Source organism: Pelophylax lessonae (genome assembly GCF_965119305.1).
Source record: "Pelophylax lessonae genome assembly, chromosome: 5".
In the NCBI taxonomy this organism is placed as follows: Eukaryota; Metazoa; Chordata; class Amphibia; order Anura; family Ranidae; genus Pelophylax; species Pelophylax lessonae.
The window spans coordinates 367,742,570-367,769,768 of record NC_138772.1 but is presented as its reverse complement, the minus strand read 5'-3'; positions in this window follow the sequence as shown (position 1 = coordinate 367,769,768).

Here is a 27,199-nt window from a genome sequence, read left to right as displayed (position 1 = left end):
GGCGGCTCTTCTGTCAGTGTCTCTGAAGATTGCGGGAGGCCAGTGGCGATCGAGCCCGCTCCTCCCGTGGTCTGACTCCCACTGTGTCTAATCACAGCGGAAGTGCGGCTCTGACCGCGTGCACATAATCACGTAGATCTACATCTGTGTAAAAACTTGAACTTTATTCAAATAAAAAAATTGCACTCCCATTTGCGGTTGCACTGTCTCTGGTGCACACAGGTGACTCATTAGACACAATTGGGGTGTAGATCCTTTCAGGTCACTAAAACATTCACAGATCCCGCTGTCCTGTAATACCCAGTGGCTGGCTGTCTGCTTCCTCATAGTACCTAGGACTGCTTGAGAAAGTCATGTAATTAGTGAGCCTGTGATGTCAATGCGTAGTATCAGGAGGCAGACAGCCAGCCACTGGGGATTACAGGGCCAGATCTACGAATGTTTTAGTGATCTGAAGGGGAGTCTGCACCCCAATTGTACCTAGCTAGCCACCTGCGTGCACCTGCAAATGATTTTTTATTTGAATAAAGATCAAGGTTTTACACAGATAAACACTATGTCAGTATTCTCCTACTCTTATGATACATATACTGTGAATGACACATGTGTCAAACACAAGGCCCGCAGGCTAAATGCAGCCCTCCAGGCTGCTTTTTGTGTGACCCTCACAATCAGGGCTTGTTTTTAGCTGAAACAGGGTGGAAACACTCACAGATCACTGCCTCCCTGGCACTCATGTGCAGGGACAAGGAAGATTCAGATGGCAGGTGCAGTGTGGGAAGGGGCATCACGTGGTAAGCTGTATTGTGTTTCCCATACCTTCCCAGTTGCACAAATTCCAACAAATGATCTTTCTACAAGTGATAAAGAGAGGGGTGGAGCCGCCTACCCTGCCAGGAGGTGCTAGAGCCAGGCCGAGTAGGTGAGATGCGAAGAAACCTTTGGGGGGGTGGAGAGGGGGAGATGTGTGCACAGGTGGGAGATGGGAGAGAATGGTGTGGAGGTCAGAGGTGAGGGGGGTGGAAGTAAGATGTGGACAGCAAAGAGAGCTGAACCCTGCACATTGTGTATAGCACACTTCTAAACCCTGCACTCTACATGTAGTGCACTCCTTAACCCTTCCATCTATACATAGAGCACCCCTGAACTCTGCACTCTGTACATGGGGCACCCCTGAACTCTGCACATAATGCACTCCTGGTATTTATTGCCCCTTTAAGATCCTCCCACTGTTTGGCCACACCCACCGCTCAATGTGCTTCATCAGGGATCGGCATGGTTGAGTTCCTGCACCTATTCTCTCAGACAAAAAGCCCTGCGTAAATTTAGATATTCTTACCGATACAACCACCCCTTCGAGGGAAACCATAATTCTGATGCGGCCCTCAATGAAATCAAGTTTGAAACACCTGGTATATGAGGTATACCATATAAAGGATCAAGAATCCAAGAGCCAGCACGGAAGTTGCGGACCACTGGATTGATAACTAGGGTTGAGCGGACACCTAGATGTCCGTGTTCGACGGGTTCGGCCGAACTTTAAAAAAAAGTCCGGGTCCGTGTCCCGGACTTTTACCGAACTTTTCCCGGACACCGAACCCCATTGAAGTCAATGGGGACCCGAACTTTAAGGCACTAAAATGGCTCTAAAACACCAAAGGAAAGGGCTAGAGTGCTGCAAATGGCAGCAAAACGTAATTAAGAGCATGGCAAGTGCTCTGCAAACAAATGTGGATAGGGAAATAACTTAAAACAACAAAAAAAAACAGAAAAATAAAACAATGTTCTTCTTCATCTCTGAAGGACGAGGCCCATATGGAGTAGGAGGGAGGTTGAGGTGGTGGTGGATGTGGCGGTGACATAGGCGTGCGCACAGGGTGTGCTGGGTGTGCCTGGGCACACCCTAATCACCTAGGGCACATAGCATTGCCAGTGAGGAGATGGGAAAGATCTCCCTGGGACCTGCTCTGCTCTATTTCTCCTTGCCTACAGGTACATGGCCCCGATACATTACTCTCCCTGCTGGCAAACACATGCATGTGTATTTCAACTTTGGGGTGCACACCTTAATGCAATAGGCTGCGCACACCTATGGGCGGTGTAGGTGGAAGCGGCGGTGGAGGAGGACCAGGGCCGGATTAACAGCATCATGGGCTTGGTGCTGAGAATTTTGAAGGGCCTTAAGGGCCGTGCCTTGCCATGCACCCAGAGGAGGAAGGGTGCAGCCATGCATGCCTAATTCAACATGGGATGCTGTCTCTGAAGCCCATAAACACATCCATGCATCGCCAACTGTCCCTCCTTGTCCGGCCTTCACGCTGTGTGGGGAGGTTCTGAGGGTGCTGCCTGGGGAAGCGAGCATAGAAGCCAGACTTCTGTGTTTACAAGTGACAGAAGAGCGGTAACAGTGAATATGGCCAACCCGGGGCCTATATAAAAGGTAGGGGCCTGGAGCTGCAGCTCCAATAGCCCCTACATTAATCTGGCCCTGAGGAGGAGGACGAGGTAGCCAACACTGCTTCTTTTCAAAAATTTTAAATGAGGGTACACCCCAAAAGAGTGAGAAAGAGCAAAAATGGAACAATGGGTGGGTAAGGTCGGTATCCATTGCTATTCTGCATAAGGTACGGAAAAGTCCCGTGGGATCCATGCCTGGTTCATTTTAATGAACGTGAGCTTGTCCACATTGTCTCTGGACAGGCGGCTGCGCTTGTCTGTTATAACGCCCCCAGCCGTGCTAAATACCCGTTCAGATAATACACTGGCTGCAGGGCACGCCAGCACCTCCAAGGCGTAAAGGGCAAGCTCAGGCCATGTGCCCAATTTGGAGACCCAGAAGTTGAAGGGGGCAGACCCGTCATTCACTACATGTAGGCGTGTGCACACATACTGCTCCACCATGTTGGTAAAATGCTGCCTCCTGCTAAGACGTTCCATCTGAGCTGCTGGTGCTGCTGTTTGTTGTGGCGTGCTGACAAAGCTTTTCCACATTTCGGCCATGCTAACCCTGCCTTCTGAGGTGCTGGCGGTGCCCTGGTTGCGTTGGCGACCTCCTCCTCCTCCTCCTCTGCCTTGTGCTTCCACTGTGGCCCCGCTGTCAGATGGGAATGCCAGCAGCATGGCGTCTACCAGCGTGCGCTTGTACTCGCGCATCTTGCGATCGCGCTCCAGTGAGTGAATTAAGGACGGTACGTTGTCCTTGTAACGGGGATCCAGCAGCGTGGCCACCCAGTAATCAGCACAAGTTAGAATGTGGGCAACTCGGCGGTCGTTGTGGAGACACTGCAGCATGTAATCGCTCATGTGTGCCAGGCTGCCCAGAGGCGACGAAAGGCTGTCCTCTGTGGGAGGTGTATCGTCCGTGTCCTCTGTATCCCCCCAGCCACGCACCAGTGATGGCCATGAGCTGGCCTGGGTGCCACCCTGCTGTGAACATGGTTCCATCTCCTCCTCCAGCTCCTCCTCCTCCTCATCCTCCTCATCCTCCAGAACTGTGCCCCTGCTGGACAATTGCGTCCCTGGCGTTTGCGTGTGCAGGAACCCACCCTCGGAGCCCCTTGCGAATGACTGCCCTGAAAGCCTTGGAAATGTTACCTCTTCATCCTCCTCCTCCTCCTCATCCTGTGCCACATCCTCTTCCATCATCGCCCGAATTGTTTTTTCAAGGAGGCATAGAAGTGGGATAGTTAAGCTGAGAACGGCGTCATTGCCACTGGCCATGTTGGTGGAGTACTCAAAACAGCGCAACAAGGCACACAGGTCTCGCATGGAGGCCCAGTTATTGGTGGTGAAGTGGTGCTGTTCCGCAGAGCGACTCACGCGTGCGTGCTGCAGCTGAAACTCCACTATGGCCTGCTGCTGCTCGCACAGTCTTTCCAGCATGTGCAAGGTGGAGTTCCACCTTGTGGGCACGTCACATATGAGGCGGTGAGCGGGAAGGCCGAAGTTACGCTGCAGCGCTGCCAGGCGAGCAGCAGCAGGGTGAGAACGCCGAAAGTGCGCACAAACGGCCCGCACTTTCTGCAGCAGCTCTGACATATCGGGGTAGTTTTTAAGGAACCTCTGCACCACCAAATTCAGCACATGCGCCAGGCAAGGGATGTGCGTCAAACCGGCTAGGCCCAGAGCTGCTATGAGATTTCGCCCGTTATCGCACACCACCAGGCCGGGCTTGAGGCTCGCTGGCAGCAACCACTCATTTGTCTGCTGTTCCATGCTCCTCCACAACTCCTGCGCGGTGTGTGGTTTGTCCCCCAAACAGGCAAGTTGTAAAACTGCCTGCTGTCGTTTACCCCTGGCCGTGCTGAAGTTGGTGGTGAAGGTGTTACGCTGTCCGGATGAGGAGGCGGTAGAGGATGAGGAAGCGGAGTAGGAGGAGTTAGGAACAGGAGGCAAACTGAAGCGCCCTGCAATCCTCGGTGGTGGAAGGACATGCGCCAAATTGCTATCCGCCTCAGGCCCATCCGCCACTGCATTTACCCAGTGTGCCGTTAGGGAGATATAACGCCCCTGACCGTGCTTACTGGTCCACGTATCCGTAGTTAGGTGGACCTTGGCACAGATGGCGTTGCGCAGTGCACACCTGATATTTTCCCCCACTTGGTTGTGCAGGGAAGGGATGGCTTGCCTGGAAAAGTAGTGGCGGCTGGGCACGACGTACTGTGGGACAGCCACCGACATAAGGTTTTTAAAACTGTGCGTCTCCACCAGACGGAATGACAGCATTTCAAAGGCCAATAATTTTGAAATGCTGGCATTCAGGGCCAGGGATCGCGGGTGGGTAGGGGGGTACTTCCTCTTCCTCTCAAGTGTTTGGGAGATGGAAAGCTGAACGCTTCCACGGGACATTGTGGAGATGGTTGTTGGTGACCCAGGTGGTGGTGTTGCTGACAGATCGTCTGTTTGCGGGGTGGCAGGTGCCGGTATCACTACAGATGTGGCTGGAGCGGCCGAGACTGCAGCAGAAGAGGAAGCAGGATGAGCCAGAGACGTTTCTTGGTTTTGAAGGTGTGTACTCCACTGCAGCTCGTGCTTTGCACTTAGATGCCTGATCATGCAGGTTGTGCTCAGGTTGAGAAGGTTTATGCCTCGCTTCAAGCTCTGATTGCACAGGGTGCAAACCACTCGTGTCCTGTCATCAGCACATTTTCTAAAGAACTTCCACGCTAGAGAACTCCTTTGAGCTGACTTTGGTGCGCTCGTTCCCTTGCTGCGTTGGGCAGTAGCGGGCGTAGTGTCTAGGGCACGGCCGCTCCGCTTCTGCACCCTGCTCCCTCTTCTGCTGTGCTGGTGGCTCTGTGCGACCACCGCCTCTTCCTCCAAACTACTCAGGTCACCTGCATGACGTTCATTCCATGTGGGGTCGAGGACCTCATCGTCCTCCACATCATCTTCCACCCAGTCTTCACCCCTGCCCTCCTTGTCGGTCTCCACAATGCTGAACGCCGCAGCAGTTGGCACCTGCGTTTCGTCATCATCGGAGACGTGCTGCGATGATCCTTGCATGTACTCATCTTGAGAAATAAGTGGTTGGGCATCGCTGCACTCAATCTCTTCCACTTCTGGGGCAGGGCTAGGTGGATGGCCCTGGGAAACCCTGCTGACAGAGTCCTCAAAAAGAATAAGAGACTGCTGTATGGCTTGGGGCTCAGACTGCTGGCCTGATTTGCAAGGGGGTGAGGTGAAAGACGGTTGGACATTGGCTGCAGGTGCCAACTCTGACCTTTCTGCAGTAGACTGGGTGGGAGACAATGTGAAGGAACTGGAGGCACTGTCAGCAGCAAACCAATCTACTATCGCCTCAACTTGTTCTGGCCTCATCACTTCTAGGGGCGTTTGATGCCCTACCAAATACTGATGCAGGTTCTGTCGCCTACTCACACTTGAGGAAGGTGTTTCACTTGTGCGTGTAGCTGGCACAGATCGACCACGTCCTCTCCTTGCAACAGGAGCTCTACCAGCAGCACCACGACCCAGGCCACGGCCCTTATTTGACGGTCTCCTCATATTTCTGTAATTTAAGATCTTGCCCTAGAAAGGTTTTTATTGAATAGCGGAATAGGAAATATGATCCAAAAAAGTGTATGTATCTCGCACGTACAAAACCACACTAGGCCCCAATTACTATTGTTTCTACCCCTAAAAGGATGGATGAGGAGTAGGAGGAGTATGGAACAGACAGCACCCTCAAATCTTCAGAAGTATGAGATGAACCCCAAAAACTTGGAAAGGTGGATCTCACACGTACCGACACAGACTATCCCGCAATTCAATTGATCCTCAAAGGTTTTTATTGAATAGCGGAATAGGAAATATGATCAAAAAAAGTGTATGTATCTCGCACGTACACAACCACACTAGGCCCCAATTACTATTGTTTGTACCCCTAAAAGGATGGATGAGGAGTAGGAGGAGGAGTATGGAACAGGCAGCACCCTCAAATCTTCAGAAGTATGAGATGAACCCCAAAAACTTGGAAAGGTGGATCTCACACGTACCGACACAGACTATCCCGCAATTCAATTGATCCTCAAAGGTTTTTATTGAATAGCGGAATAGGAAATATGATCAAAAAAAGTGTATGTATCTCGCACGTACACAACCACACTAGGCCCCAATTACTATTGTTTGTACCCCTAAAAGGATGGTTGAGCAGTAGGAGCAGGAGTATGGAACAGGCAGCACCCTCAAATCTTCAGAAGTATGAGATGAACCCCAACAACTTGGAAAGGTGGATCTCACACGTACCGACACAGACTATCTCGCAATTGAATTGATCCCCAAAGGTTTTAATTGAATAGCGGAATAGAAAATATGATCAAAAAGAAAGTGTATGTATCTCGCACGTACACCACCACACTAGGCCCCAACTACTATTGTTTGTACCCCTAAAAGGATGGTTGAGCAGTAGGAGGAGGAGTATGGAACAGGCAGCACCCTCAAATCTTCAGAAGTATGAGATGAACCCCAAAAACTTGGAAAGGTGGATCTCTCTCACACGTACCAACACAGACTATCCCCCAATTTAACTGATCCCCAAAGGTTTTTGATTAAATAGCGGAATAGAAAATATGATCCAAAAAAAGTGTATGTATATCACACGTACACAACCACACTAGGCCCCAATTACTATTGTTTGTACCCCTAAAAGGCTAGGAGTAGGGGGAGTATGGAACAGGCAGCACCCTCAAACCTTCAGAAGTATGAGATGAACCCCAACAACTTGGAAAGGTGGATCTCTCTCACACGTACCAACACAGACTATCCCCCAATTTAACTGATCCCCAAAGGTTTTTGATTAAATAGCGGAATAGAAAATATGATCCAAAAAAAGTGTATGTATATCACACGTACACAACCACACTAGGCCCCAATTACTATTGTTTGTACCCCTAAAAGGCTAGATGAGGAGTAGGGGGAGTATGGAACAGGCAGCACCCTCAAACCTTCAGAAGTATGAGATGAACCCCAACAACTTGGAAAGGTGGATCTCTCTCACACGTACCAACACAGACTATCCCCCAATTTAACTGATCCCCAAAGGTTTTTGATTAAATAGCGGAATAGAAAATATGATCCAAAAAAAGTGTATGTATATCACACGTACACAACCACACTAGGCCCCAATTACTATTGTTTGTACCCCTAAAAGGCTAGATGAGGAGTAGGGGGGGTATGGAACAGGCAGCACCCTCAAACCTTCAGAAGTATGAGATGAACCCCAACAACTTGGAAAGGTGGATCTCTCTCACACGTACCAACACAGACTATCCCCCAATTTAACTGATCCCCAAAGGTTTTTGATTAAATAGCGGAATAGAAAATATGATCCAAAAAAAGTGTATGTATATCACACGTACACAACCACACTAGGCCCCAATTACTATTGTTTGTACCCCTAAAAGGCTAGGAGTAGGGGGAGTATGGAACAGGCAGCACCCTCAAACCTTCAGAAGTATGAGATGAACCCCAACAACTTGGAAAGGTGGATCTCTCTCACACGTACCAACACAGACTATCCCCCAATTTAACTGATCCCCAAAGGTTTTTGATTAAATAGCGGAATAGAAAATATGATCCAAAAAAAGTGTATGTATATCACACGTACACAACCACACTAGGCCCCAATTACTATTGTTTGTACCCCTAAAAGGCTAGGAGTAGGGGGAGTATGGAACAGGCAGCACCCTCAAACCTTCAGAAGTATGAGATGAACCCCAACAACTTGGAAAGGTGGATCTCTCTCACACGTACCAACACAGACTATCCCCCAATTTAACTGATCCCCAAAGGTTTTTGATTAAATAGCGGAATAGAAAATATGATCCAAAAAAAGTGTATGTATATCACACGTACACAACCACACTAGGCCCCAATTACTATTGTTTGTACCCCTAAAAGGCTAGGAGTAGGGGGAGTATGGAACAGGCAGCACCCTCAAACCTTCAGAAGTATGAGATGAACCCCAACAACTTGGAAAGGTGGATCTCTCTCACACGTACCAACACAGACTATCCCCCAATTTAACTGATCCCCAAAGGTTTTTGATTAAATAGCGGAATAGAAAATATGATCCAAAAAAAGTGTATGTATATCACACGTACACAACCACACTAGGCCCCAATTACTATTGTTTGTACCCCTAAAAGGCTAGATGAGGAGTAGGGGGAGTATGGAACAGGCAGCACCCTCAAACCTTCAGAAGTATGAGATGAACCCCAACAACTTGGAAAGGTGGATCTCTCTCACACGTACCAACACAGACTATCCCCCAATTTAACTGATCCCCAAAGGTTTTTGATTAAATAGCGGAATAGAAAATATGATCCAAAAAAAGTGTATGTATATCACACGTACACAACCACACTAGGCCCCAATTACTATTGTTTGTACCCCTAAAAGGCTAGATGAGGAGTAGGGGGGGTATGGAACAGGCAGCACCCTCAAATCTTCAGAAGTATGAGATGAACCCCAAAAACTTGGAAAGGTGGATCTCTCTCACACGTACCAACACAGACTATCCCCCAATTTAACTGATCCCCAAAGGTTTTTGATTAAATAGCGGAATAGAAAATATGATCCAAAAAAAGTGTATGTATATCACACGTACACAACCACACTAGGCCCCAATTACTATTGTTTGTACCCCTAAAAGGCTAGATGAGGAGTAGGGGGAGTATGGAACAGGCAGCACCCTCAAACCTTCAGAAGTATGAGATGAACCCCAAGAACTTGGAAAGGTGGATCTCTCTCACACGTACCAACACAGACTATCCCCCAATTTAACTGATCCCCAAAGGTTTTTGATTAAATAGCGGAATAGAAAATATGATCCAAAAAAAGTGTATGTATATCACACGTACACAACCACACTAGGCCCCAATTACTATTGTTTGTACCCCTAAAAGGATAGGAGTAGGGGGAGTATGGAACAGGCAGCACCCTCAAACCTTCAGAAGTATGAGATGAACCCCAACAACTTGGAAAGGTGGATCTCTCTCACACGTACCAACACAGACTATCCCCCAATTTAACTGATCCCCAAAGGTTTTTGATTAAATAGCGGAATAGAAAATATGATCCAAAAAAAGTGTATGTATATCACACGTACACAACCACACTAGGCCCCAATTACTATTGTTTGTACCCCTAAAAGGCTAGGAGTAGGGGGAGTATGGAACAGGCAGCACCCTCAAACCTTCAGAAGTATGAGATGAACCCCAACAACTTGGAAAGGTGGATCTCTCTCACATGTACCAACACAGACTATCCCCCAATTTAACTGATCCCCAAAGGTTTTTGATTAAATAGCGGAATAGAAAATATGATCCAAAAAAAGTGTATGTATATCACACGTACACAACCACACTAGGCCCCAATTACTATTGTTTGTACCCCTAAAAGGCTAGATGAGGAGTAGGGGGAGTATGGAACAGGCAGCACCCTCAAACCTTCAGAAGTATGAGATGAACCCCAACAACTTGGAAAGGTGGATCTCTCTCACACGTACCAACACAGACTATCCCCCAATTTAACTGATCCCCAAAGGTTTTTGATTAAATAGCGGAATAGAAAATATGATCCAAAAAAAGTGTATGTATATCACACGTACACAACCACACTAGGCCCCAATTACTATTGTTTGTACCCCTAAAAGGCTAGATGAGGAGTAGGGGGGGTATGGAACAGGCAGCACCCTCAAATCTTCAGAAGTATGAGATGAACCCCAAAAACTTGGAAAGGTGGATCTCTCTCACACGTACCAACACAGACTATCCCCCAATTTAACTGATCCCCAAAGGTTTTTGATTAAATAGCGGAATAGAAAATATGATCCAAAAAAAGTGTATGTATATCACACGTACACAACCACACTAGGCCCCAATTACTATTGTTTGTACCCCTAAAAGGCTAGATGAGGAGTAGGGGGAGTATGGAACAGGCAGCACCCTCAAACCTTCAGAAGTATGAGATGAACCCCAACAACTTGGAAAGGTGGATCTCTCTCACACGTACCAACACAGACTATCCCCCAATTTAACTGATCCCCAAAGGTTTTTGATTAAATAGCGGAATAGAAAATATGATCCAAAAAAAGTGTATGTATATCACACATACACAACCACACTAGGCCCCAATTACTATTGTTTGTACCCCTAAAAGGCTAGGAGTAGGGGGAGTATGGAACAGGCAGCACCCTCAAACCTTCAGAAGTATGAGATGAACCCCAACAACTTGGAAAGGTGGATCTCTCTCACACGTACCAACACAGACTATCCCCCAATTTAACTGATCCCCAAAGGTTTTTGATTAAATAGCGGAATAGAAAATATGATCCAAAAAAAGTGTATGTATATCACACGTACACAACCACACTAGGCCCCAATTACTATTGTTTGTACCCCTAAAAGGCTAGGAGTAGGGGGAGTATGGAACAGGCAGCACCCTCAAACCTTCAGAAGTATGAGATGAACCCCAACAACTTGGAAAGGTGGATCTCTCTCACACGTACCAACACAGACTATCCCCCAATTTAACTGATCCCCAAAGGTTTTTGATTAAATAGCGGAATAGAAAATATGATCCAAAAAAAGTGTATGTATATCACACGTACACAACCACACTAGGCCCCAATTACTATTGTTTGTACCCCTAAAAGGCTAGATGAGGAGTAGGGGGAGTATGGAACAGGCAGCACCCTCAAATCTTCAGAAGTATGAGATTGTGTTCACTGTACCCCACAAAGATTGAGTTCACTGCACCCCACAATGATTGTGTTCACTGCACCCCACAAAGATTGTGTTCACTGCACCTCACAAAGATTGTGTTCACTGTACCCCCCAAAGATTGTGTTCACTGCACCCCACAAAGATTCTGTTCACTGTACCCCACAAAGATTGTGTTCACTGCACCCTAAAAGGATGTTGTTCACTGCACCCCACAAAGATTGTGTTCACTGCACCCTAAAAGGATGTTGTTCACTGCACCCCAAAAAGATTGTGTTCACTGTACCCCCCCAAAGATTGTGTTTACTGCACCCCACAAAGATTGTGTTCACTGCACCCCAAAAAGATTGTGTTCACTGTACCCCCCAAAGATTGTGTTCACTGCACCCCAAAAAGATTGTGTTCACTGTACCCCCCAAAGATTGTGTTCACTGCACCCCACAAAGATTCTGTTCACTGTACCCCACAAAGATTGTGTTCACTGCACCCCAAAAAGATTGTGTTCACTGTACCCCCCCAAAGATTGTGTTCACTGCACCCCACAAAGATTCTGTTCACTGCACCCCACAAAGGATTTTGTTCACTGCACCCCAAAAAGATTCTGTTCACTGCACCCCAAAAAGGATTTTGATCACTGCACCCCAAAAAGGATGTTGTTCACTGCACCCCAAAAATGATTTTGTTCACTCCACCCCAAAAAGATTGTGTTCACTGCACCCCACAAAGATTGTGTTCACTGCACCCCAAAAAGATTGTGTTCACTGTACCCCCCAAAGATTGTGTTCACTGCACCCCACAAAGATTCTGTTCACTGTACCCCACAAAGATTGTGTTCACTGCACCCCAAAAAGATTGTGTTCACTGCACCCCAAAAAGGATGTTGTTCACTGCACCCCAAAAAGGATGTTGTTCACTCCACCCCAAAAAGATTGTGTTCACTGCACCCCACAAAGATTGTGTTCACTGCACCCCAAAAAGATTGTGTTCACTGCACCCCAAAAATGATTTTGTTCACTGCACCCCAAAAAGGATTTTGTTCACTGCACCCCAAAAAGGATGTTGTTCACTCCACCCCAAAAAGATTGTGTTCACTGCACCCCAAAAAGATTGTGTTCACTGCACCCCACAAAGGATTTTGTTCACTGCACCCCAAAAAGATTGTGTTCACTGCACCCCAAAAAGGATGTTGTTCACTGCACCCCAAAAAGGATTTTGTTCACTGCACCCCAAAAAGATTGTGTTCACTGCACCCCACAAAGGATTTTGTTCACTGCACCCCACAAAGATTGTGTTCACTGCACACCAAAAAGGATTGTGTTCACTGCACCCCAAAAAGATTTTGTTCACTGCACCCCAAAAAGATTGTGTTCACTGCAGCCCAAAAAGATTGTGTTCACTGCAGCCCAAAAAGATTGTGTTCACTGCAGCCCAAAAAGATTGTGTTCACTGCAGCCCAAAAAGATTGTGTTCACTGCAGCTCACACACAGAAAAATGGATGTGGATCACTGACACCTGCCTATCTCCAATCCCACACCACACAGCAATATCGATTGTAGTTTGTAGAACACAGTTTCCCTAAAATTCAGCAGACTCTGTCCCTAACAGGATTGAGAAGAGATCGTAGATCAGGATTGAGTGCAGATTCACCCCACCCCCCACACAGCAATATCGATTGTAGTTTGTAGAAGACACTGACCCTATAATTCAGCAGACTCTATCCCTAAAATGCCTACAACTCGCCCTGCCTAAACACTCCGACCTGTCCCTCAATTCTATCCGGACACAAATGTTTTTTTCCTGCCTATCTTTCCCTAATCAGCAGCCAGCACATTGATGTGTGCTCTGTCCCTTAGCTAAGCAGCAGAATGACGCTGCTGCGGCGGCTGCCTCGAACTTATAAAGACTTGGTCACATGCTTCAGACGGCCAATCACAGCTACTAAGACATTTGCAGGCATGGCTGGGATGGCTTAAGGCACACCAGTTAAACGATTGTTGATTGGCTGTTGAAAGCCCGCCATGAAAAGAGCGCCAAAGCATGCAAAACCCGGAAATAAAACGACCGAACACGGATTTTTACCCGAACATACAGTAAAGTGTCCGTGTCCGTGTTCGGGTAAAAAAAATCCAATTATTCGGTACGAACACGAATAATACAGTCCGTGTTCGCTCAACACTATTGATAACCCTAGGGGAAGGCCAGTTCAGACCCCCTGAAAGGGTCTCCACGGGAGGTGAGCACATAGTTTGACCGGTGGAGGGCACCTCCGTTTTTTTATTAAAGAAGCATATGATATGATTTTCATGGAAGCTTGCCATTGGATGTATGATCACTTGCACAGCATGTGCGCTAACTAAACGGACTGGATGCTTACTGCTTCAAGATTACTATTAATATATATTGTTGGATAGCTTAAGGACAATGCATTTAATCATTTGGTTTGAGTAGAATTTTTTGCTTTATCACTTGCATTATATCACTGCAAAAGGATTTATACAGTCACCTTAGACTCCTCTGGGGTCATCATATATATTGTCAGATACCGTTTTGTGTATGGAGACCCAGATACTTTAGGGATCTTTATCACTTACTATCACTGAAATTAGTTAAATTAGTATTTTACTTTGTTTTCACATTTTATGTTGTTAGGATACCCGGAGAGGTAGCGCTTCACTTTTTTAGTATTATTTTAGGTTTTTAATGAAGATGAGACAGGACTGTACTGTAAAAGGATGCCAGATCAAAGTTACATCAGTAAGGAGGAAAAGTTAATGACAGGCTATAAAGCAGCAAAGGACAGGCTAACTGTCATTTGGTGACAATGCTTCCTGCAATATGAAACTAAAGCCTCTCTTAGTTTACCATGCAGAGAACTCAGGTGCCCCTAAAAACATAGAATAGGGCTCTCTTCCTGTTGTGGGAAGAGTATCTCCAAAGCCCAGGTTACGCAGGCCATTTTCCTGGACTGGTTTTTCCACCACTTTATCCCAGAGATAGAGAAATATTGCTTGCAGAAAGATGTCCTATTCAACATTCTTTTGCTGCTTGAAAATGCTCCGGGCCACCCCTCATTAATGGATGACTTTCTTTACAATGTCAAAGCAGTGCATCTACCACCGAACACTATGACATTTTTTCAACCTATGGACCATGGAGTTTTTGCAACTTTCAAGAAATGTTATTTACGTCACACTTTTCGCCAGGCAGTTAAGGCGAGTGATGAATCAGGAACAACCTTGCGACAATTTTCGAAGGACTGTAACATTTACAATGCCAAAAAAACATTGAATTTGCTCAGCGTTAGGTTACAGCCATGACTATAAATGGGATTTGGAAGAACCTTTGCCCGCAGTTTGTTTATGAAGTTCATAGGTTTGAGAAGGTGGGTGAGGAGTCCAAAGAGGTCTTCAGCAACTTAGTGACCCTCAGTGAGAAGATGGAGCTGGATGTGCAAGATGACGACTTTGTTGAACTCCTTGCTGTGCAACATGAGGTGCTTACTAATGAAGACCTGATAGAATTGAAGGCCCAGCGAAAAGGATGAAGACAAAGAAATAACTGAAGAACTAAATAAATTCACAACACAGGAAATGACAAGGGGATTTTCTTTATTTGTGGGGGCATTGTTTGTTTTTGAGCACAAGACCCAAAAGTAGAACACTACACAAAGGTTGCAGCAGGTGTTCAGAATGCCAATCAGTGTTACCGTGTCATCTATAATTAGAAAAAAAGAGCTACTACCCAGACATCCCTGGATCCCTTTTTTAAGAGGGTAGATAGAATTGAATCCAGCAAGGAACCAGAACCTGTGCCATCAACATCAGGCATGAGTAAAAAAGCAGCTTGCACTCTATATCCTATTGCTGAAGATCCTTCAGTTCCATCAACATAAGGCATAAGTGAAATTACAGCTTGCCCTCCATTTCCTTTTGCTGAAGATTTTTCAGTTCCATCAACATCAGGCATGAGTGAAATTGCATCTTGCCCTCCATCTCCAATTGCTGACGATACTTCAGCTCCACCATCTCCCACCTCCCTTCCCTCCTCCAGTCAGTAACCAGTGTTGGTCATCTTACTTTAAAAAAGTAATTAGTTACAGTTACAAATTACTTTTCCCAAAAAGTAATTGAGTTACTGACTCAGTTACCACATTGAAAAAGTAATTAGTTACTCAGCAAAGTAACTGTGACTTTTTTTACTATTCTATAATGCAATTACGTTCTATGAGATCTTTAATAGTTGTGGCGGTGTGGCACACTGTGGGGGTCTAAGTCCTGAGTCCTCCTGACTGTGAGTAACTGTATTTTGTTTTGTTTTTTGGTACCTGCTGCCTGCAGTGGCTGGCTGTTGGTGGTGTGGCACACGAGTGATGGCAGTGTGGCACACTGGTGGTGGCAGTGTGGCACACTGGTGGTGGTGGCGGTGTGGAACACTGGTGGTGGCGGCGGTGTGGCACACTGGTGGTGCGGCACGCTGCTGGTGGTGGCTGGTGGGTGTCTGAGACCTGACTCCTGACTGTCTGTGACTGACTGTGAGTTTTTTTTTTTTTTTGGTACCTGCTGTGCTGGGCTTGCTGGTGGTGGTGTGGCCTCTGGCCTGGCAGGCACACTGTTGTCCGGGTCCCTCTGGCTCCGTCCTCCTGCAGGCCTCAGGCCTGCCTGTCTGTGCCTCTCTCCTCTTCTGGGCTGGCTGTGTGCGTTGCACCATTGGTGGACTGGTGGTGGTGGACTTCCTGCTGCCCAGTGCCCTGTGGTGGTGGGGGAGTCTCCTGGACTATATTGTTTTGTAAGTAACTGCCACTGGTTGTTTTATATATATTTTGCCAGTCTGGCAAAAGTAAGGTCCCCCATAGATCCCCCTTCAGTGCAGGCCAGGGCAGGTCTCCTGTAGATCCCCTTTTAGTGCAGGCCAGGGCAGGTCCCCCATTGATCCCCCTTTAGTGCAGGCCAGGGCAGGTCCCCCATAGATCCCCTTTTAGTGCAGGCCAGGGCAGGTCCCCCATAGATCCCCCTTTAGTGCAGGCCAGGGCAGGTCCCCCATTGGTCCCCCTTTAGTGCAGGCCAGGGCAGGTCCCCCCATAAATCCCCACTTTAGCGCAGGCAGGTCCCCCATAGATCCCCCTTTAGTGCAGGCCAGGGCAGGTCTCCCGTAGATCCCCCTTTAGAGCAGGCAGGTCCCCATAGATCCCGCTGTAATGCAGGTAGGTCCCCCATAGATCCCCCTTTAGAGCAGGCCTGACCAGGGTGAGGGTCCCCCATATTTATACCCCATAGATCCCCCTTTAGTGCAGGCAGGTTCCCCCATAGGACTCCCTTGCCTTCTCTAAAGGGGGATGTATAAATATGGGGGACCCTCACCCTGGCCTGCTCTAAAGGGGGATCGGTGGGGAACCTGGGATGGCTGACCTGTCTGCTCTAAAGGGGGATTTTTAAATATGGGAGACCCTCACCCTGGCCTAGGCCTGCTCTAAAGGATGATCTAGGGGGGACCTGGGATGGCTGACCTGCCTGCCATTGACTGCTCTAAAGGGGTATTTATAAATATGGGGGACCCTCACCCTGGCCTAGGCCTGCTCTAAAGGGGGATCTAGGGGGGACCTGGGATGGCTGACCTGCCTGCCATTGCCTGCTCTAAATGGGTATTTATAAATATGGGGGACCCTCACCCTGGCCTAGGCCTGCTCTAAAGGGGGATCTAGGGGGGACCTGGGATGGCTGACCTGCCTGCCATTGCCTGCTCTAAAGGGGTATTTATAAATATGGGGGACCCTCACCCTGGCCTAGGCCTGCTCTAAAGGGGGATCTAGGCCAGGGTGAGGGTCTCCCATATTTATAAATACCCCTTTAGAGCAGGCAACCCCCTAGATCCCCAATTAGAGCAGGCTTAGGACAGGGTGAGGGTCCCCCATATTTGTAAATACCCCTTTAGAGCAGGCAATATCAGACAGGTCAGCCATCCCAGGTCCCCCCTAGATCCCCCTTACAGCAGGTCAGGGTGACATTCCCCCTTAAAGCAGGGCAAGCAGGGTTCCCAGACCTCCAGTCCAGTGAGTCCACCACAACCTTACCTACCGTTACAGTCCTCCTGTTCTTCTCCCGCGCTGGACAGTCAGTCACAGAGAGATCACTGCGCAGCCACGCACGCAGGTCTCTCTCCAGTCTCCACCACCACTCGACTTTGTGGGCGGTGCCACTGCTAAGAGCTAGAGCTGAACAGGAGGCGGGAGCAGACAACCCGAGGGAGGCCTGAGGCTCCGCCCCCGAGCGATCGCATCAAGGAGGATTGATCCGATTTCAGCAGACGGCACTGGGCAGAGTGAGACTAGTTTCGGCGCGGCGGACACTGCAAGGACCGCTCACGGACACCAGTGTCCGTGTGCAGACACCTTGCCGACCCTGGGGGAATACAATTACATCTACTGCCTCTAGTGGCGGTAGATGTAATTGCGGTAACGCAGCCGAAAGTAGCGGCAACGGCGTTACAGGGACAGGACGAGTAATCTGATAGATTACTCGTTACCCTCAAAAGTAACTGCGTTAAGTAACGCCGTTTACTTAAACGCAGTTACTACCAACACTGTCAGTAACTCTTCTTTCCTGTTTACTACATGCCAGCCCCTGTATGCCAGCTGTTATACTGTACTACTTTACTTTTCAAGGTACTGCATTGTAAGATTAAAAAAGTTTTCCTTCCAGTATTTTTTGCATTTGCTTTTTATGCATTATTTGTGTGAAAAGCATTATAAACCTCACTTTGTTGGACTTACAAACAAAATAGACTTACAAACGTGCTCCAAGGATGGAACATGTTCGTAAGTAGGGGACTTACTGTACTAACAGTTACACTTTCAGGACAAACTTTTGGTGGTGTTTCCATCTTCTTCAAGGCAGTACTGATGCACAAAGGTTTAGCAAAATGTTAAAAAAAAAATCCTCAAAGATGGAAATCACATACACACAGGGTAAAAAAAAAAGTGAGAAATAGGGAGAAGAGGAGTGGGCTATGGAATGAAGGGTGGATTCACAGATGTGAGAATGGCCATAAACTATCTGAGTAATTTAGAAAGTTCGGATTCAGTCAGTTATCTCTTGTAGCAAGCATAAAAATAATTTGTAAGTCAAAGGTATTTTTAAAGTTGTCTTTAAGACTCAAAACATTCATGTTTTTCATAGAGCGGTCTGGTTGTGAGAAATGAGGTTCCACAGGTGTGCAGTAATTCTCTTCCTTATGTTCTTTTCTGGTCATTCAATGTCTATGTAGATGTATTCTGTTTTTCAGTTTCTGCTCCGTTTCATCACCTACATTAGATGTTACAAGGTGTAGTATCACCATCAATTATCATCTAAAGATGGCACAATGTAATTGTCATTAATTACTCATGGGCAAATTAGCTACAACTTTCAAAACTGACTTCTTTAAAAGTGACACATACAGTAGTTTTTCTTGTATTTTTTTCCCTATTTTAAAACATATGTGGTGTGTTTTAATTTATAAAGTAAAGCATCACGATAGTTTTTAAATGTTTAGAAACTAAAGCTAAAATCCATGAATGCACAGATTTGCATTTTAATGTTACATTTGAACATTCAATAAAAGATGTGGAATGAGTGACATATAAACACTTCTGCTTACTTAACTTGTCATCTGTCTGGCAATATGTGCAAATGTTCTGTTAATGCCAGGGAAATAACCAGGACTGGTAACTTGCACTGTCATTGAGGTATATAAATTACAAATACTGCCAAGTTTAAATAATATGCTCACTAGACCAAGCGTAATGTGCATTGTTGTAATTTTATGAAATCTGTCTCATCTACAAGGGTAGAGGCTTAAAACTGAACACTAGGATTGAGCATACTTTATAGTCCTAGCTCTCTGTCCCTATGCACTTTAAAATGCTTTACCTAATCAACATACACCAGGGTCTGATCACAGAGGAACCTATATTCACATACAGTATTCATGCACTGGATCGGTGAGAGGTGTTCCTTCCTTTCTCTATTGATCACATGGTATGCTGACACATTCATTTTGTTTTGACTTGCCCTCTTTTATAGTGGATTGTGGGACATTAATTTGTTTGTATACTTGTATTTCTTTATGTCGCAACACTGTTTGATTATTTGTGCACTAAAGTCACATGTAAAGTGATAGCACTATATTTATGATTTTAAATTTTGGTATATTTTATTTAAAGGGACAGCGCTATACATATGTATGTATAGAGGGATCACGTTGGTCTTTGATTATAATATACAGTTCAGAGCTGTGGAACAGGTAATAAATAAATATTGGCAGGTATTAAAGAAGGACAAAGTGCTATGAACATCATTACCTAAGAAACCATTTTTGTTTACAAGAGAGCTCCTAATTTAGGAGATAAAGTAGTAAGGAATGTTATTGAACCTCAAAAAATAAAGAATTTAAGCTTTTGGGACATTAAGGGATTTCACAGCTGTGGCCATTGCTGCAGCCATGTACCTAACAACATGAAGAAAAGGAAATCCTTTATCAACCCCAGCACACAAAAGATTCTATGATATTAAGGACTCTGTGTCATGTGATACTAAAGGTGTAGTGTACACTATAAAGTGCCCCTGCAACCTATTGTATATTGAGAGAACAAAGAGAACACTCAAAGAAAGAATAAAGGAGTATGTACATAATATGAACATAGGTTTTGACAAGCATTATTTGTCTATACACTTCAGGGATAAACATAAAAAAAGTGTAGGGGTTTACAATTTTGGGGCATAGAAGCCCCTAAAAATCATTGGAGGGGAAGTAACTTTAGTGGGGGAACTCAGCAAGCGTAAATCATGGTAGGTATATGAATTATGATCTTAGATACCGGGAGATTTGAAAAAAGACTTTGATACAGGGTGCTTTATGTCAGGGTGCCGGGAAACCAGACCACACAGGGATGCAGGTAAAATAAAGCAGTTTATTGGAGCAAACAACAATAAACACATAGCAAGAGTGAGGAAGTGGGAGCAGGAACAAGCCGGGGTCAAGTCCAGAAGTGGGTAGTCTGTCGATGCCGGGTCATCTGCCACTGCTGGGTCAAGAGCCAGGAGAGTCATCAACCAAGCCAAGCCATACACGGAGGAACACAGAGAACAGGAGACTGCTAGCAAAGATGCACCTTGGAGCACAAACACAAGGGTAAGGACTGCAACCCATATGGTAATAGATATAGTCAGGTGTGCAGCATCATCACTGTGCGATGCCCAGGCAGCAGACAAGTGATGATGCAATCAGAGTCTATAAGAGGCAGCTGTCTGCACATGTCCAAGATGGCTGCCAACCGTACGGCAAGGTAAGACCTTGACACTTTATTAGTAACCAGTAGGAGTTTAGAATATTCATTTACAGGGTCTAAATGGGGTTAATCAGTGAGATGGTAGGTGTGGATAGAGAAAATAAAGGTAAACGTAAGAAGAAGGTAGAGGTAAAGTAATGTACTCTTCCCATTTTTTTAATATATTTTTATATATTTTCTTTATAGTAAATGTTTTGTATAGTAAAATACGTTATTGTATAGTAGCAATATTAGCCCGTATATCGTATTACTGAATTATTGATAGAAAGGGTGAATTGGTTAACATAGTAAGTTTAAGCAGATTAGCTGTTGCTATCTCTATAGATTGTAACACAAGGGGTATCAATGCTGATTGTCTAAATTAGCCACATTGGAAACTTTAGTTTTGGAGGGTATGGGAGTGCAGCAGAGCATAAACTATTGGAAAATGCCCTGTAGCTACAAGAAAATGGTGTCGCTTAGGTATATGTAAAGCAAGCTAGCCCACTGTCCAATAGAATCTCTCTGAGGAAGACACATGACCCGGTGTCGACACGCGTAGGGGAGGAACAAAGACAATGATGACACCCGGCAGCTCTGTGGAGTCAGGAGCCTGGAGTGTGTGCTAGCGGCTTATGCACACAAACTAGACCATCATTAAGGCATTGTAGGTGTATAGACGGGTGCACTGGAAACACCAGGGAATTGTGGGTACCTAATATTTGTTTATCAAATAAAGAGATTGTTTTAAAAAGGTAAAAGCACACTGAGATTTTTGGTACCTGGATATCAACAAGCAGAGTGGGGTGACATAAAAAGAGCAATCATTGACAGCTTATAGGCAACTTCTGTTCAAGCCCAGGAGAGGCTAAAAGGTGAATTCTGACCAAGCTTAATTGCAAGGTCGCGTTGCTGAAGGTGAGAGTTAAATTTAAGATGGGAGCATGTTTGCAGTGAAACACGCATTTGTTATATTGGAACACTCACAAAGGGAGAAGGATCAAGCATTTTGACTAAAAAAGACGACTGGTGACTGGGATAATTTTTACAGATATTATAAGCTACACTGTTGTGGACTATTTATACATTTTGTAATTCCATTTTCATTTTATTTTTATTTATATTGATCACTGCTAGTGTTGAGCGAACACGGACTGTATTATTCGTGTTCGTACCGAATAATTGGACTTTTGTTACCCGAACACGAACACGGACACTTTACTGTATATTCGGGTAAAAATCCGTGTTCGGTCGTTTTATTTCCGGGTTTTGCATGCTTTGGCGCTCTTTTCATGGTGGGCTTTCAACAGCCAATCAACAATCGTTTAACTGGTGTGCCTTAAGCCATCCCAGCCATGCCTGCAAATGTCTCAGTAGCTGTGATTGGCCGTCTGAAGCATGTGACCAAGTCTTTATAAGTTCGAGGCAGCCGCAGCGGCGTCATTATGCTGCTTAGATCAGGGACAGAGCACACATCAACGTGCTGGCTGCTGATTAGGGAAAGATAGGCAGGAAAAAACCATTTGTGTCTGGATAGAATTGAGGGACAGGTCGGAGTGTTTAGGCAGGGCGAGTTGTAGGCATTTTAGGGATAGAGTCTGCTGAATTATAGGGTCAGTGTCTTCTGCAAACTACAATCGATATTGCTGTGTGGGGTGGGGTCTGCACTTAGTTCTCCTGATCTACGATCTCTTCTCAATCCTGTTAGGGACAGAGTCTGCTGAATTTTAGGGAAACTGTGTTCTACAAACTACAATCGATATTGCTGTGTGGTGTGGGATAGGAGATAGGCAGGTGTCAGTGATCCACATCCATTTTTCTGTGTGTGGGCTGCAGTGAACACAATCTTTTTGGGGTGCAGTGAACACAATCCTTTTGGAGTGCAGTGAACAAAATCTTTGTGGGGTGCAGTGAACAAAACCTTTGTGGGGGTACAGTGAACACAATCTTTGTGGGGTGCAGTGAAGACAATCCTTGTGGGGTGCAGTGAAGACAATCCTTGTGGGGTGCAGTGAACAAAATCTTTGGGGGGTACAGTGAACACAATCTTTGTGGGGTGCAGAGAAGACAATCCTTGTGGGGTGCAGTGAACAAAATCTTTGGGGGGGTACAGTGAACACAATCTTTGTGGGGTGCAGTGAACAAAACCTTTGTGGGGTGCAGTGAACACAATCTTTGTGGGGTGCAGTGAAGACAATCCTTGTGGGGTGCAGTGAAGACAATCCTTGTGGGGTGCAGTGAACAAAATCTTTGGGGGGTACAGTGAACACAATCTTTGTGGGGTGCAGTGAACAAAACCTTTGTGGGGTACAGTGAACACAATCTTTGTGGGGTGCAGTGAACAAAACCTTTGTGGGGTACAGTGAACACAATCTTTGTGGGGTGCAGTGAAGACAATCCTTTTGGAGTGCAGTGAACACAATCTTTGTGGGGTACAGTGAACACAATCTTTGTGGGGTGCAGTGAACAAAACCTTTGTGGGGTACAGTGAACACAATCTTTGTGGGGTGCAGTGAACACAATCTTTGTGGGGTGCAGTGAACAAAACCTTTGTGGGGTGCAGTGAACACAACCTTTGTGGGGTACAGTGAACACAATCTTTGTGGGGTGCAGTGAACAAAACCTTTGTGGGGTACAGTGAACACAATCTTTGTGGGGTGCAGTGAACACAATCTTTGTGGGGTGCAGTGAACAAAACCTTTGTGGGGTGCAGTGAACACAACCTTTGTGGGGTACAGTGAACACAATCTTTGTGGGGTGCAGTGAACAAAACCTTTGTGGGGTACAATGAACACAATCTTTGTGGGGTACAGTGAACACAATCTTTGTGGGGTGCAGTGAACAAAACCTTTGTGGGGTACAGTGAACACAATCTTTGTGGGGTGCAGTGAACAAAACCTTTGTGGGGTACAGTGAACACAATCTTTGTGGGGTGCAGTGAAGACAATCCTTTTGGAGTGCAGTGAACACAATCTTTGTGGGGTACAGTGAACACAATCTTTGTGGGGTGCAGTGAACAAAACCTTTGTGGGGTACAGTGAACACAATCTTTGTGGGGTGCAGTGAACACAATCTTTGTGGGGTGCAGTGAACAAAACCTTTGTGGGGTGCAGTGAACACAACCTTTGTGGGGTACAGTGAACACAATCTTTGTGGGGTGCAGTGAACAAAACCTTTGTGGGGTACAGTGAACACAATCTTTGTGGGGTACAGTGAACACAATCTTTGTGGGGTGCAGTGAACAAAACCTCTGTGGGGTGCAGTGAACACAATCTTTGTGGGGTGCAGTGAACAAAACCTTTGTGGGGTGCAGTGAACACAACCTTTGTGGGGTACAGTGAACACAATCTTTGTGAGGTGCAGTGAAGACAATCCTTGTGGGGTGCAGTGAAGACAATCCTTGTGGGGTGCAGTGAACAAAATCTTTGGGGGGTACAGTGAACACAATTTTTGTGGGGTGCAGTGAACAAAACCTTTGTGGGGTACAGTGAACACAATCTTTGTGGGGTGCAGTGAACAAAACCTTTGCGGGGTACAGTGAACACAATCTTTGTGGGGTGCAGTGAAGACAATCCTTTTGGAGTGCAGTGAACAAAATCTTTGTGGGGTACAGTGAACACAATCTTTGTGGGGTGCAGTGAAGACAATCCTTGTGGGGTGCAGTGAAGACAATCCTTGTGGGGTGCAGTGAAGACAATCCTTGTGGGGTGCAGTGAACAAAATCTTTGGGGGGTACAGTGAACACAATCTTTGTGGGGTGCAGTGAACAAAACCTTTGTGGGGTACAGTGAACACAATCTTTGTGGGGTGCAGTGAACAAAACCTTTGTGGGGTACAGTGAACACAATCTTTGTGGGGTGCAGTGAAGACAATCCTTTTGGAGTGCAGTGAACACAATCTTTGTGGGGTGCAGTGAACAAAACCTTTGTGGGGTACAGTGAACACAATCTTTGTGGGGTACAGTGAACACAATCTTTGTGGGGTACAGTGAACACAATCTCATACTTCTGAAGCTTTGAGGGTGCTGCCTGTTCTATACTCCTCCTCCTCCTCCTCATCCATCCTTTTAGGTGTACAAACAATAGTAATTGGGGCCTAGTGTGCTTCTGTACGTGTGAAAAACATACACTTTTTTTTGATCATATTTCCTATTCCGCTATTCTATAAAAACCTTTGGGGCTCAATTAAATTGCGGAATAGTCTGTGTCGGTACGTGTGAGATCCACCTTTCCAAGTTTTTGGGGTTCATCTCATACTTCTGAAGCTTTGAGGGTGCTGCCTGTTCTATACTCCTCCTCCTCCTCCTCCTCATCCATCCTTTTAGGTGTACAAACAATAGTAATTGGGGCCTAGTGTGCTTCTGTACGTGTGAAAAACATACACTTTTTTTTGATCATATTTCCTATTCCGCTATTCAATAAAAACCTTTGGGGCTCAATTAAATTGGGGAATAGTCTGTGTCGGTACGTGTGAGATCCACCTTTCCAAGTTTTTGGGGTTCATCTCATACTTCTGAAGCTTTGAGGGTGCTGCCTGTTCTATACTCCTCCTCCTCCTCCTCCTCCTCATCCATCCTTTTAGGTGTACAAACAATAGTAATTGGGGCCTAGTGTGCTTCTGTACGTGTGAAAAACATACACTTTTTTTTGATCATATTTCCTATTCCGCTATTCTATAAAAACCTTTGGGGCTCAATTAAATTGCGGAATAGTCTGTGTCGGTACGTGTGAGATCCACCTTTCCAAGTTTTTGGGGTTCATCTCATACTTCTGAAGCTTTGAGGGTGCTGCCTGTTCTATACTCCTCCTCCTCCTCCTCCTCATCCATCCTTTTAGGTGTACAAACAATAGTAATTGGGGCCTAGTGTGCTTCTGTACGTGTGAAAAACATACACTTTTTTTTGATCATATTTCCTATTCCGCTATTCAATAAAAACCTTTGGGGCTCAATTAAATTGCGGAATAGTCTGTGTCGGTACGTGTGAGATCCACCTTTCCAAGTTTTTGGGGTTCATCTCATACTTCTGAAGCTTTGAGGGTGCTGCCTGTTCTATACTCCTCCTCCTCCTCCTCCTCCTCATCCATCCTTTTAGGTGTACAAACAATAGTAATTGGGGCCTAGTGTGCTTCTGTACGTGTGAAAAACATACACTTTTTTTTGATCATATTTCCTATTCCGCTATTCTATAAAAACCTTTGGGGCTCAATTAAATTGCGGAATAGTCTGTGTCGGTACGTGTGAGATCCACCTTTCCAAGTTTTTGGGGTTCATCTCATACTTCGGAAGCTTTGAGGGTGCTGCCTGTTCTATACTCCTCCTCCTCCTCCTCCTCATCCATCCTTTTAGGTGTACAAACAATAGTAATTGGGGCCTAGTGTGTTTCTGTACGTGTGAAAAACATACACTTTTTTTTTATCATATTTCCTATTCCGCTATTCAATAAAAACCTTTGGGGCTCAATTAAATTGCGGAATAGTCTGTGTCGGTACGTGTGAGATCCACCTTTCCAAGTTTTTGGGGTTCATCTCATACTTCTGAAGCTTTGAGGGTGCTGCCTGTTCTATACTCCTCCTCCTCCTCTTCCTCATCCATCCTTTTAGGTGTACAAACAATAGTAATTGGGGCCTAGTGTGCTTCTGTACGTGTGAAAAACATACACTTTTTTTTGATCATATTTCCTATTACGCTATTCAATAAAAACCTTTGGGGCTCAATTAAATTGCGGAATAGTCTGTGTCGGTACGTGTGAGATCCACCTTTCCAAGTTTTTGGGGTTCATCTCATACTTCTGAAGATTTGAGGGTGCTGTCTGTTCCATACTCCTCTTCCTCATCCTCCCTTTAGGGTAGGAAAAAATTTAATCGGGCCTAGTCTGTGTTTGTACGTGTGAGATACACAGTTTTTTATCCTATTCCGCTATTCAATACACACCCTTTTGGTGTAAAAAACATTAAATTGCGGCATAGTTTGCATATTTGACTGTGAGATACACCCGTGCGATACTGTTGTTCTTTTGTTCCGCTATTCAATAAAGACCTTTCTAGGGCAAGATCTTAAATTTCAGAAATATGAGGAGAGCGTCAAATAGGGGCCGTGGCCTGGGTCGTGGTGGTGCTGCTGCTAGAGCTCCTGTTGCAAGGAGAGGACGTGGTCGATCTGTGCCAGCTACACGCACAAGTGAAACACCTTCCTCAAGTGTGAGTAGGCGACAGAACCTGCATCAGTATTTGGTAGGGCATCATACGCCCCTAGAAGTGATGAGGCCAGAACAAGTGGAGGCGATAGTAGATTGGTTTGCTGCTGACAGTGCCTCCAGTTCCTTCACATTGTCTCCCACCCAGTCTTCTGCAGAAAGGTCACAGTTGGCACCTGCAGCCGATGTCCAACCGTCTTTCACCTCACCCCCTTGCAAATCAGGCAAGCAGTCTGAGCCCCAAGCCATACAGCAGTCTCTTCTTCTTTTTGATGACTCTGTCAGCAGGGTTTCCCAGGGCCATCCACCTAGCCCTGCCCCAGAAGTGGAAGAGATTGAGTGCAGCGATGCCCAACCACTTATTTCTCAAGATGAGTACATGCAAGGATCATCACAGCACGTCTCCGATGATGACGAAACGCAGGTGCCAACTGCTGCGGCGTTCAGCATTGTGGAGACCGACAAGGAGGGCAGGGGTG